We start from the raw sequence: 14236 nt of genomic DNA on the forward strand, positions 1-14236 counted from the left end.
ATTGATCTTGTTAGAACAAAATCAAAGATGGTTTTGATACCAAATGATACATGACTAAGTGTGCATTTAAGCCAACACAAGAGCAACAAGCTGAACAACAAGGTGCTAGTGAATCGAAATAGGCCACTCGTGGCTTCACTAGACTTTAGATTTAGTTTTGAGAAATAAAAGAGATTAACACAAGTACAACATTGCTAGTGAATCGAAAGAGCCCCACATGGCTTTACTAGACTTCAAAGACCAACAACAATACAATGTTAACAAAAGAGATGGATAGATAGTTTGACATATAATAATCAAGAATCTAAGAACCCTAACCACATGTAAGGACCCTAAGATTAATGAATGTTAACACCAAACTCTTACATTGAAAAAACAGGGACTTTACCTCCCTAATCACCAACATATCAAGCCAACGATGCAACACAAGTGATATCCACACTTGGGCAGCCCTAGTTACGGATTGGTGGCTTTTCCAAGTCGTACAACTAAGGGGTGTTACATTCCTCACACTAGAGAGAGAGTTTGTCTTCCATCAATAAACAACTAATGAGAAAAAAGACCTAAAATGTTCTATTTATATTCTATTATAAGACAAGGCAAAATGACAATAATGCCTTAAAGGGTGGGGTGGCCATGGAGTGCATTTGGACCCAATGAAGTGACCAAAATACCCTTAATGAAGATGACCAAATCATGACCCATTAAGTGTTGTCCAAAACTGTGAGTCCTCAAGTCTTTGATGCTCCAAGCAATCTTCCACACACAACCTTGCTTGTGCTCAAAACGGGTCTTCCTTGCATATTCTTGTGCCCTTGGGGTGACCAAGTCTTGAGCCTTTAAATGATGACCTTCAATCATGTCTTCAAAAATTAAGGTGGCCATTTGACTTGTATCAAAACTAGGTCCTAGTTAGGGTCATAACACATGGAGTTTTGCAACCCATATACTATATCTTATATCTCAATATCCACACTTCTCTCCAACTCGTATTCACAAAAATGGTTTTCATTAAAGTTTATTATTTTTTTGGCAACCAAAGTATTCTATTAATTACCAAGAAAGGTCATTACAAAGATAAGGGGTCAAAACCTTTGTTCTTCTTCTCACAACTACCTCTAATACAATAACACTCCTATCCAAACTCAATCTCTTAGAACACTTCCAGCTATACTAATTTTCCAACATAGTCCATGAGTTTCCTATTCGCTTGACCTCTAATGTAGAGTTATATCTTTAGTTGGTAGATGATCACTTCTATTGTTGCACTTCTCTTATGGAATATTCGGTTGTTTCATTCTAGTAAAATCATATAAACCACAGTAGCAAAACTTATTTTTAATATTATTGCCCTTGCACCTTTACCTCTCGAATTCCTCTTCCCCCATTGCTATTCCATGTCCCAGTCAAAAGTCCTTCTATGACATTGTCACTAGTTTAATACAGCCTCCCATGTTGTCTTAGCAAATATGCACTCAAAAAACAAGTAGGCAGCACTTTTGGGAACTGAGTTGCGTAGGACACAAGTCGCATTTATAGCCATTCCCCACCTTAGCAATACATCCTTTGTTTGTAGCCATCCATATAATTGTAGCCATAATATAAAAATTTGTTTAGTTTTTGCATAGTTATTACATACTAGATTTCTCCAGTCCACCTTTACTGTTTCTCCTCTTAAGAGGGTTTACGCCTTAAAGATCTTACAAACTCCATTATGCAGCACCTGGGGAGTAGTGTTGTTTGTCATCCCTACTATGTGAGCATATTTCCTCATACTCAGAATTTTTCTAATCATCCATGATGCCTGCCTAGGAATGAGCTTAGTTAAGATTTGTTTCTTCTTTATGTAATATGTGTGAGTCCATGTAATCCATAATTTCTCTTTATTGAGGCTTAACTCCCATAGAGGTAGTACTTAGAAATTGGGAAAAAATTCAGAGTGTGAATGTATATTTAGATCCTTAACTTATGTTAGCCTTTATTATGTGACTATCATAACTCAGTTTCCATCTCAGTTATAGTTTCAGTACTTAACACTCAGTAATTAGTGCTCAGTCTCAGAATTAATCACTTCAGTATTAGTCAAAACTCAGTTTCAGTATTCAGTTATTAGGACCCAACATTTAGTTCCAGTATAGATCCCAGTTGCAGTCTTAAGTTATAGTGTCAGCTTCAGATCTGTATTCAGCTCAAAAATTCAGTTCAGTTTTAGACTTGCTTGGCCATAGCATGCAGTTATCAGCTACTCAGTTATAGGTATTCCAATACATCAGTCTATGGAATGTTCCTAAATCATATAATACGCTTGGGCCTACATTTTCAGATAATATAGCTTTCATAAAATCCATGATCAGTTACCTCATGTTACTATTCAGTCCATTCTCATATGCACAATACTTTATGGCCTCAGCCCAGCTACTCGAATTAAGTCCAATTCAGTCTTCCATACCCAGCATTCAGTTACTAGTTACTCATTTAATCAAATTAAGTCAGTAAGTCTATGCATTCGTGCATCACGCTTCAGTTTTAGATCTCAGATAACCAGTTATGATTTTTTACCTAGGTGCCTTGTGCATCGCGTCAACTTTCTCAATATCTCAGCAAGGTCAGTCCAGTATCCTTCAAGGGACATAGTGTTCCAAGGGGGAGATACACTATAGCCCCCAAACTTCCTTAATTTAAACATGTCATTTTTTTTATAAATCTATCTTATAGGAAGTGTTACTTATGAGCCAAACCTCTGTCTTCAAAACTCAACAGTAAGCCATGTACTCAATGACTCAGTGTAGCCATGATATGATACTCTATCCATTTCATGCATTACAGAATCAGTTTAGTTCATGTATCATGTTCCAGACTCAGTTATGTTCTTATGTTTCCTGTCATGCATATTGAGTAATCAATCTTAGACTCATTAGTATTTTCAGTTCATGGTAGCAGTCTTCGTTGAGCTTACTCATTCTTATGTTCAAATTTTAGTACAAACTTGGTATTCAGCTCCATGCTCAGTTCCCAGTTCAAACTTGGTATCTTTACCATTGCATATTCATTTGCATAATCATAAGCCGGTTCATTCATATATTTGCACATCAGATATGCGTGATCATCTTATCAGTACTCTTCTTTAAGTACTTATGAATCATTTACACATGCATTAGATATGCACGTTCAGTATGATATGTTCAATTTATCAATCATGTCAGCTATAAAATCATGATCAGTTATTCATGCTCTATATTCACATCAGTTTTCTTTTCTCTTATCTCAGCCAGTCTCATTCGAAGATGAATGTTCCCAAGGGGAAGATATTGTAATATCCCATATTTTGGACTAGAATGAAAGTCCGTCATTCCTATGTATAGACATTTCAAAATCCTCAAACCCTATGTAAATTTAGTGTGTTAGTCAATTATTTAGTGTGGGGATATATTTGAGCATGAATTTAGGTCATAGAGGTTCCCTAACTCAAGTTCAAGTTGAAAGCTTTCCTATCGTTTAAGTTTTAGTGAATGTCAAAACTTGGGTCAAATTAAATCGGCTATAACTCCTTGTATATATTGAATTAGAAGTCCTACTATATATCAAATGAAATCACTTTGAATTATCTTTCCAACAATACAAATTTTATTAAAATCCGACACCCGAGCAAGAAATTATGACTTTACAAAGTGGAGTACATTGCCTGACATAAGGTGTGCGATGCACAACCTAAGGTGTGCGACACACACCCTAATATATGCAATAAGATATTGGATGCACACCCTAAGGTGTGCAATAAAGTGTGCATCGCACATGTGGGTGTCCAGGTGACTTAAAATTCCATTTTTGGGGCAAAAATGGTCCTTTTTCCACCCCTATATAATGCCTAAACACGGAATTAAGCCCTTATTTCACCAAAACATATTCTTTCTCTCAAAAACCTCTCAAGAACACAAGCTAGGGTATTCATAGAAGATTCAAGTTCAAGAAATTCTCTCCATCAATCTTCATGTAATTAAGAAATAAGGTATGCGTAGTGTTCATCCACAGATCCCTTTCATCCGTGGAGCTCAAGAACCACGTTTTAAATAATAAATTATGATCTTTATGTTGTTGTGTGGTTATGTTCATGTATTGGTTCTTAATTATGCTTCTAGATGGTATCTAAATGTGTTTCCAAGAAGTGTATGGGCATGTTAGTTGGAAACCCATGAATTTAGGTGGTTCAAGATTTCTAAATTTAATAAGTACAGCTATGCTCAATATTGTGCATGTAAGGTGTTTGATAAAATGCCTAGAATGATAAAATCATGTATTATAACTTAGGGGTGAACTATATGATAAATTCATGCTAGTCTATTATGTTCAAAGAGCTCACTTGTCATTTTTGTGCAATATATGTGTTAATGGAATGTACATGATGATTGGGGAATGGACTCATAGTGTGTCTATATGCCTTCCATGGTATGAACAAGATCATGATTTTGAAGTATCACATGAGTTATTCCCCAAATTATTACAACATGAACTAAATGTTACATGTTTTCTATTCCCTTATGCTTAAATGGTTTCCATGCCGTTGTTATGAATAGTATATGTTGTCAGAATGCCCATGATATTAGAATATGAGATTTATGACTTGATTATAAGTATTCCTATTCAAGTTAGATATTATGATAACCACGTACTTCATGAAATCCCTCACTCATGTATTATGGATTGTTATTGATGGTCATGTACTCAAGAAAGTCAAGTTGTGTCAGTTTCTTTCCATCGATTCCTAGGGGTACTTGTACCTAAAAAATAAAGTTGTGTGCCTAGAGTCATGTCATGTTTACACGATACTCTCAATCCAGCCATGATCTATAGAAATCAGTCAGTCATGTGACTCAGGAAAACTCAGTAATCTAAGTAGTTCAGTATTCTCAGTAATCTTAGTGCTTAGTAACCTCAATAATCATAGTAAATCTCAGTAACCTTAGTACTCTTAATCAGTCCTTAGAACTCATTATATTCCTTCCGTTATCGGAATCCAGTAAACTCAGTTTTAGCTCCACTAAACAATACCACCAGTATCAGTTCAGTTAATCAGTATCAGTTCTGCAAATTAGTTCAATTAAGTTATTTAGCTCAGCCAGTTATTTAGTTCAATATCTTTCAGATTAGAATATGATTCAGCACCGAGCAAACCTAGGGGTAGGGGCTCACCCGCTAGAATAGGATTGAGATCCCTAGAAGCAATCCCTAAGTTCTAGAACTATGTTGCTAGCATAGGTATGATATGTCACCCATTAGATAGGACTGACATACTCAGGGTTCACCCGTTAGCACATTTATATGTATAGGACTGATCCCAGGAGTCACCCGCTAGATTAGGAATGACTCCACAACAGATGTCTTTACTAGTGGCGTGGTACTAACACCCTTCTATTTTGGGCAAAGATTAGACCCCAGTCAGCTTAGCTTAGGGCATGTTGGTTAGATGAACATATCCCATAGTTTTAGTCCTAGTCTCAGTAAAAGAACTCAGATAGTTCTTCAGATTTTAGGACTATCAGATACAGTCAACTCAGAAATATAACGAAACTCAGATAGTTCTTTTAGATTTATGGACTGTCATATATAGTCACTTATGCTATCAGTTATATCAGTTCTCAAAACTCATGTTATCAGTCACATCAGTTATCAAAATTCATGATATCAGTATTTAGCTTCAGGACTGTCAGACATAGTCAATCAGACCAGTTCTTCATAATTCAAACTGTCAAAAATAGTCGTTCATCTATTTAGTATCTCAGTATCAGTACACTCATACTGTCAATATTTAGACTCAGTAGTCAGTATTTCTATAAGTTCAATTACAGTTACGTATGCATGGATGTATTCTCACATTCATATCAGTCGGTATTGTTCATGCATATAACCCTTTGCATTTATCCTACCTCACTGGTATACTCAGTACATTCAGACATACTAATGCATTTGTGCTATGGTGCTTTCTTTTATGTTACACCATAGGCTCAGAGGCACGAGCTCCAGATCAGCAGTAGCATTCCAGTGTTCAGAGTTTACAGTGAGTCCTTCTCATTCGAGGACAATATGATTATTACTTCATTTACTATTTTAGTTCAGTTTTTGGATGGAGTTAGTTGGGGACATGTGCCATCAACTCCTTATTCAGACAATTTAGAGGTTTTTCCAGACTATAGCAGTCATAAAGTTAGTTTAGATTTTTTTTAGTATTGTTATACCATTTTCAGACATTGTTCTTAACATATACTTTATTCAGTTAAACCTTATGTCCTATTTTTCATATTTTTTGTATTTTATACGTATATTATACAGTTTACAGGTATAGATATCAGTAATGGGTTTGTTTATGGTCCTTCGGGGTTTGAGCACTGTGTAGCATTCTGATTCAGAAAATTGAGGTATTACATCCTATCAAGATTGGAGAGCATAAATTCTATTTGGGTGTTGCCCACCAATAGCACTAGAAGTGGCCCCTTGCTGATTTGGGCGACTCAACTGAGCTGAGGGACCGTTTTTATAACCCTGAGGACCTGGCTGAGGACAATCTCTAACTCTGTGGCCTAACTTGCCACATCCAAAACAAATACTACTGCCAGCTCTGCAAATACCTTGATGGTTCTTGCCACAAGTCTGGTAAAGAAGATAGGTGCGGGCACTTCTAACACTGCCCTGAGACTTAGAGCCTGGTGCTCTATCTCTGTTGCCGTCTCTAAATTTCTACACAGGGGCACTAGCTGAAGAAGGAGCTAGAACTGATGACTTAGGATGAAACTAAGAACGGTTTCCTCCTTCTGACTTGGGCAAAAAAAAGTTGAAACTACCTGTCTTTGCTCTCTTATTCTGTTTCTCCCTCATCTTAATTTTTTGATCTTCTATCTGCTGAGCATGATTCATAAGCCTAGCTAAATTCATGTCACTATTCAGCATGGTAGATCCACACTCATTAACCATGCTGTCATTCGCCCCTGAAGCAAACTTACTCATCTTGGCCCTTTTATTTGCAACCACATGAGGGGCATATCTGACTAATTGAGTAAACTTAAGAGAATACTCTTTCACCGTTATGTTGCCCTGCCTGAGGTTAATGAATTCTAACACCTTAGCTTCTCTAAACTATATGGGAAAGAACCTCTCTAAGAATAAGGCGACAAATTCCTCCCACTCTATAGGTCCTACCTCAACTGACCTCTCTGACTTCCATTGCTTGAACCAAGTGTGAGAAACATACTGCAAGTGATATATAGCTAGCTCAACACTCTCAACATCTAATATCCCCATAATATCTGTAACCTTCTGAACCTGATTAATGAATTCCTGAGGGTCTTCATCTGACTTAGACTCGAGAAAAGATGTACATTTGGGTAAACCCCAAATTCTGGCCACAGCCAAATTAGCCACTGGGTTGGCCGGAACAATGGCTGGTCGTTTATTCTGAGTAGCAACTAACTGAGCAATAATAGTGAATGCAGCTCTGAACTCTGCATGAGAAACATGTTCATCTAAGGGATCTTATTGGACAGGCTGGGTTCTTCTCTTGGGAAGAATGTTTTGAAATAAAGAAAGGAAGAGTATTATATGGAGAGATTGACTTGAGATTATGCTTACTGGCATGAAATGAATACTAAAATAAGGGGAACTGTTCCTAAAACATCTTATAGCCTCTTGCACATAAATGTGGCGTGCAATACACCCATTTACAAGACTCTACTAGATGCAGCTTTCAGAATTCCTAGGACTCTATTAAACCTTAGGCTCTAATACCAAGTTTGTAACTCCCCGAATCTAGTACCCAGAACACTACACGGTGATCATGACCCCGAAGGACCACAAGCTAACCCATGACTAATATCTTTGCTTGTATACTACATAACATATTGTATAATGCAGAAACATGAACTGAAAGGCCATAAGGTTTAAAACTATGACATAACCTTTGATAAAGATATTGTAACAACCCGATTTTTTAAACCGAAATTCTACACAGTGCTCATGACCTCGAAGGACCACAAGCTAACCCATGGTTGATATCTGTACCTATATACTGCATAATAATCATAAAATGTAGAAACATGAACATCAAAGGACATAAGGTTTGAATTGAATAAATATCTAATAATGAAATGTCTGAAAAATGTATAACAATACCAAAACAAGTCATAAATACTAAAATAATAAGATCTGAATATCTAATCTGACATCTAGTCTAAAAGCCTCTAACTAAACTGAATAAGGAGTTGAAGGAACATGTCTCCAACTAACTCCATCTAGCAACTGAATAGCAAATGTAGCAATAATCATATCATCATCAAATGAGAAGGACTCACTACAAACTCTGAACACTAAAATGCTACTGCTGATCTGGAGCTCGTGCCTCTGAACTTATGATGTAACATAAGAGAAAGCACCATAGCACAAATGAGTTAGTACGTCTGAATGTACTGAGTATACGAGTGAGGTAGGATAAATGCAAAGGGTTATATGCATGAACAATGCTGACTAATATGAATGTGAGAATACATATATGCATGCATAACTATAACTGAACTTGTGGATATACTGACTACTGAGTTTGAATACTAACAATATGAGTGTACTAATTCTGAGATACTGAATAGATGAACGACTATTTCTGACAATTCGAATTATGAAGAATTGGTCTGGTTGACTTTGTCTGACAGTCCTAAAGATGAATACTGATATCATGAATTTTGATAACTGATATGACTGATACATGAGTTTAGAAAACTGATATAACTGATATAACTATGATGATTGGCCTAACCAATGTAATTGATACAGAGCGACTGTATCTGAGAGTCTAAGTTTTGATAGAACTATCTAAGTTCTATTTTATATGGAGTAACTAAATTTGAGATTAGTCCTATCTAGCAGGTGATCTTTAAATCTGATAATTCTGATACTGTTTAACTAAAGTTGAGATCAGTCATGTCTAACGGGTGATCTTGAAGTCTATTTATAATGATAAGGATTTATTGTCTCTAACAGTACTAAATCTATACTACTGAACTGAGTTAATTGTATCTGACAGTCCTGAATCTGTAACTAAAACTATGAGATATATTCATCTAACCGACATGCCCCAAGCTTAGCTGACTGGGGTCCAATCTCTTCCCTGACTAGAAGGGTGTCAGTACCGCGCCACCAATAAAGACATTTGTTGTAGAGTCAGTCCTAATCTAGTGGGTGACTCCTGGGATCAGTCCAATACATATAAATATGCTAACGGGTGACCCCTGAGTATGTCAGTCCTATCTAACGGGTGACATCTAGTACCTACACTGGCTACGTAGATCTGGAACTTAGGGATTGCTTCTAAAGATCTCAGTCCTAATCTAGTAGGTGAGTCCCCATCCCTAGGCTTACTCGATGCTAAATCCTACTTCCATCCGAAAGACACTGAATTGAATAACTGGTCTGAACTAAATAACTTAACTGAATTGATTTGCTGAATAGATACTGATTAACTGAACTGAAAATAGTGGTATTGTTTAACGGAGCTAAAACAGAGTTTACTAGATTCTGATGACGGATGGAATATAATGAGTTCTGAGGATTGATTAAGAGTATTGAAGTTACTGAGATTTATTGTGATTAATGAGGTTACTGAGCACTAAGATTACTGAGAATACTGAACTACTGAGATTACTGAGTTTTCCTGAGTCACATGACTGGCTGATTTCTATAGATCATGGCTTCACTGAGAGTATCGTGAAAACATGACATAGCTCTAAGCACACAGCTATATTTTTTTGGTACGAATACCCCCAGGACTCGATGGAAGGAGACTAACACACATGACTGACTTGAGTACGCGACCAACATCAATAACCCATAATATCATAACTTGGGGAATTCCATAAAGTGCATGGATATCATACATTTTGTACATAAGTAGGATTTGCAAGTAAGCATTGCATAATCTCATAAGACTAGTTCGTGAACATCCCAAAAACATTTACAAGACACAATATCAACATGAAAATCATTGGAATATGGTTGCATATCATGAATCCTTCACTTAGTCACAATTTACTATAATGCATGATTTCTAGTCTCTCAGGTATTTTATCAAACAACTTACATGCACAACTTAGGCATAGGTGTAAATCATACAATTACTCATCATAAATAATCAAACTTACATGTTTTCAACTCATATGATGTAATAGATTCATAATAACATATAAAGATTCTATCTTGGCATCATTCAACACATAAACATGATCAACAATCCATTCATAACATGAAAACTATAATATATAGTTTTAGAAAATGGTTCTTGAACTTCATAGATGAAAGGAGTCCATGAATGAACACACGCATACCTTAGAAAGGAAACCTTGATGATTTGATGGAGAGTTCTTGGATTGGAAAACTTAATTCTTGATTATCTTAGAAAAAGGCTTGAATCTTGCTTTTGAGAGATGAGTTTGATGGAAACTCTAATCTTGTGGTTGAGAGTGTAAGAGAGGGTTTTTAAGATGCTTAACTGAAGAAAAATGAGAAAAATTACACCTTTTTAGGGTTATAAGTCGTGGAAGGTGAAGGAAATGACCAAAATACCCTTGCAAAAATGCCCTTGAATTGCAGGAAAAATATACTTGACGCCATCCGTGACAGGCCGTCAGGTCCGTGATAGGCCGTCACGAATGGTCATCACAAAAGGGGTCCAAATTCTTGATTTTCTGCCTAGGGCTGATGACGTCATCAGAATGTGACGATATCATCAAAAAGGTCTTCAGAAACGTGATAGCCCATCCGAAATGTCGTCACCATTTTCCAGCTTGACATGCTGGAATAAAATGGGGATAACTCTTTCCTCTGATATCGGATTTAGGCGAATATGGTATCGTTGGAAAGATAATTAAAATAGATTTCATTTGATATATATTAAAACACCCAGTTCTTCATATACAATGAGTTATGGTTGATTGAAGTTAAGCCAAGTTTTGACGCTCACTAAAACTTGAACGATAGGAAAGCTTTCAACTTGTACTTGAGTTAGGGGACCTCTATCATCTAAATTCGTGCTCAAATAGATTCCCACACTACCTAATTAATTAACATACTAAATTTATATTGTATTTGAGGCTTTTGAAACATCCACGCATAGGAATGACGAATTTTCATTCTAGTCCAAAATGTGAGGTATTACAGATATAACATCTGGGTGGTGTATGAAATACCCAAAACAACTGAAATAAATCATCTGAACATGCTATAGTCTGAAAAGCCTCTAAAAATGACTGTCTGAAGAAGGAGTTGATGGGACATGTCCCCAACTAACTCCAACTAATAAATTAATTAATGAGATAATAAAATAATGATCGTGTCCTTGAAATTTTTTATTCATATATTTATCTCATAATTTATAATTATTAGTCTTGGATGAGAAGTTACATGGCATTGAATGTGATTTTACTTGCATTGAGATGGGTGGTATGAAAAGACAGAAGTGGGAGATCTTTCAAAGGGTAAGCTTTTCTCTATCAAGAAATTAGCCTTATTTGACTTTAAATAGATTTGATTCATAATAGTAAAATTTTTGAAGGCGGATCAAGTATATTGTTCGATATAAATAATAATAATTTATTCTTTTATATACGTTTATTATTATCATCATACACACGTGCAAAGAATGTACACTTATCTAGTAAATCAAAATGTGTAAACCAAAAAGCATAACTCACTTAAAAAGGGAGTTATGTCAAAATCAAAATGCATAATTCACTTAAAACTTATATAACTCACTTTTAAGTGAGTTATGTAGAAATAAAATGCACTACTCTTGCTTAAAAAGTGAGTTATGTTATAAAACAATAAAGAACAATAAGAGGATTAGAGAGAATAAAGAGAGTGATTCTTATTTCTTCTCTTGAGGGATGCTTTACAATGAAGGAAGCCCTTCTATTTATAGAGAGAATTTGCCCCTAGTTTTACACTAAAAGACAAATACATTAAATCCTGATAGACATCAAATAGATCTTGATAGACATACACTATAATTGATATGTATCATAACACTCTCCCTTGAATGTCTAACAATACACATATAGGCTAACTCATTAAAAACCTTACAAGAAAAACCCAGTGGGACAAAATCTCATAAGGGGAAAAAAGTACAGCGCGTATGAACCCCCTTAATAAGAACATCATTTAATCTTTGCATTTCGATCTTGTGCACCATCTTCTTGAAAGTTGAAGTTGGAAGAGACTTGGTGAATAAACCAATCATATTTTCACTTGAACGAATCTATTGTACGTCAATATCACCATTCTTTTGAAGCTCATGTGTATAGAAGAGCTTTGGAGAAATGTTCTTTGTTTTATCTCCTTTTATGACTTTCAGTTGTGCTATGCATACTGCATTATCTTCATATAAAACTATAGGTACTTTGTCACATTTCAAGCCACATTTTTCTCGAATGAGATGTATTATGGACTTCAACCACACACACTCTCGGCTTGCTTCATGAATAGATATAATCTCAGCGTGATTCAATAACGTGGCTACAATAGACTGCTTTATTGATCTCCAAGATATGACAGTACCCCCACATGTGAATACATAGCCTATTTGAGACCGAGATTTATGCGGGTCAGATAAGTACCTAGCATCATCATAACCAATAAGATTGGAATTGCAATCTTTACAATTAAATAAGCCCATATTGGTAGTCCCCTTTAAATACCGTAATATGTGTTTGATCCCATTCCAATGTCTCCTAGTAGGAGAAGAACTATACCTTGCTAGAAAATTTACTGAAAAGGCAATATCAGGCCTTGTAGTATTTGCAAGATACATTAGGGCACCTATTGCACTAAGATATGGTATTTCAGGACCAAGGAGTTCCTCATTGTTTTCTTGAGGTCAGAATGGATCCTTATTCACATCAAGTGATCGAACAACCATCGAAGTACTTAATGGATGTGCTCCATCCATATAGAATCATTTCAGTGCTTTTTCTATGTAGGTAGATTGATGGATAAAGATACCGTTTGTCAAATGCTCAATTTACAAACCAAGGCATAACTTTGTCTTTTTGAGATCTTTCATCTCAAATTCTTTATTTAGGTAGTCAATTGCCTTTTGAAGCTCTATTGGCGTTCCAATTAGGTTTATGTCATCGACATAAATAGCAAGTATAACAAACTCTGACATTGTTTTCTTTATGAAAACACATGGGCAAATTTCATCATTCGCATAACCTTCTTTAGATAAATATTCACTAAGACGGTGATACAACATGCGTCCATATTGCTTCAAACCATACAATGATCTTTGTAATCTAATGGAATACATTTCCCGAGGCTTTGAACTATATGCTTTTGGCATTTTAAATCCTTCAAAAATTTTCATGTATATCTCATTATCAAGTGATTCATATAGATAGGTTGTTACCACATCCATAAAATGCATTTCAAGTCTCTCATGGATAGTGAAACTAATAAGAAAACACAATGTTATTACGTCCATAACTGGTGAATATGTCTCATCATAACTGAAACCAGGCCATTGTGAAAATCCTTGTGCAACAAGGCATGCTTTATATCTTTGTACTTCATTTTTCACATTTTTTTTGCACAAAGACCCATTTATAGCGAACAGGCTTAACACCATTAGGTTTTGAGTTATAGGTCCAAAAACTTCACGTTTGGCAAGTGAATTCAATTCAGATTGAATTGCTTCTTGCCATTTTGGCTAGTCATTTCTTTGTCAATATTCTATGCTAGATCGAGGTTCAAGATCCTCTCTATCTTGCATGATTTTCGTTGAAACATTATATGCAAAGATATGATCCAATAATATTTTAGATCAATTCAAATTAGTTTCAACATCACTTGAATTTATGGATAGTTTCTCATTTTCTTGAGTCTCAAGCTCATTGGTTCCTTCAGGAATATCAATATTGCTCAAATCTTGAGCTTCCATATGAGGATCTTTCGTAGTGTCATCTTGATCATTTCTGTATCTTTTTCTAGGATTTTGATCCTTAGAACCTAATGGTCTGCCATATTTCAAGCATGCTTTAGATTTATTAGCTATGACACTAGTGGATGGTCCTTTAGAGACATCAATTTGAATTGAGACATTCTCTGAAGGAATATATGATTTGGTGATCCTTTTGAAATCAGTAAATGCGCCCGACATTTGATTTGCAATTTTCTGAAGATGAATAATCTTTTGTACTTCTTTCTCCCA

Source organism: Capsicum annuum, chromosome 2 (genome assembly GCF_002878395.1).
Source record: "Capsicum annuum cultivar UCD-10X-F1 chromosome 2, UCD10Xv1.1, whole genome shotgun sequence".
NCBI lineage: Eukaryota > Viridiplantae > Streptophyta > Magnoliopsida > Solanales > Solanaceae > Capsicum > Capsicum annuum.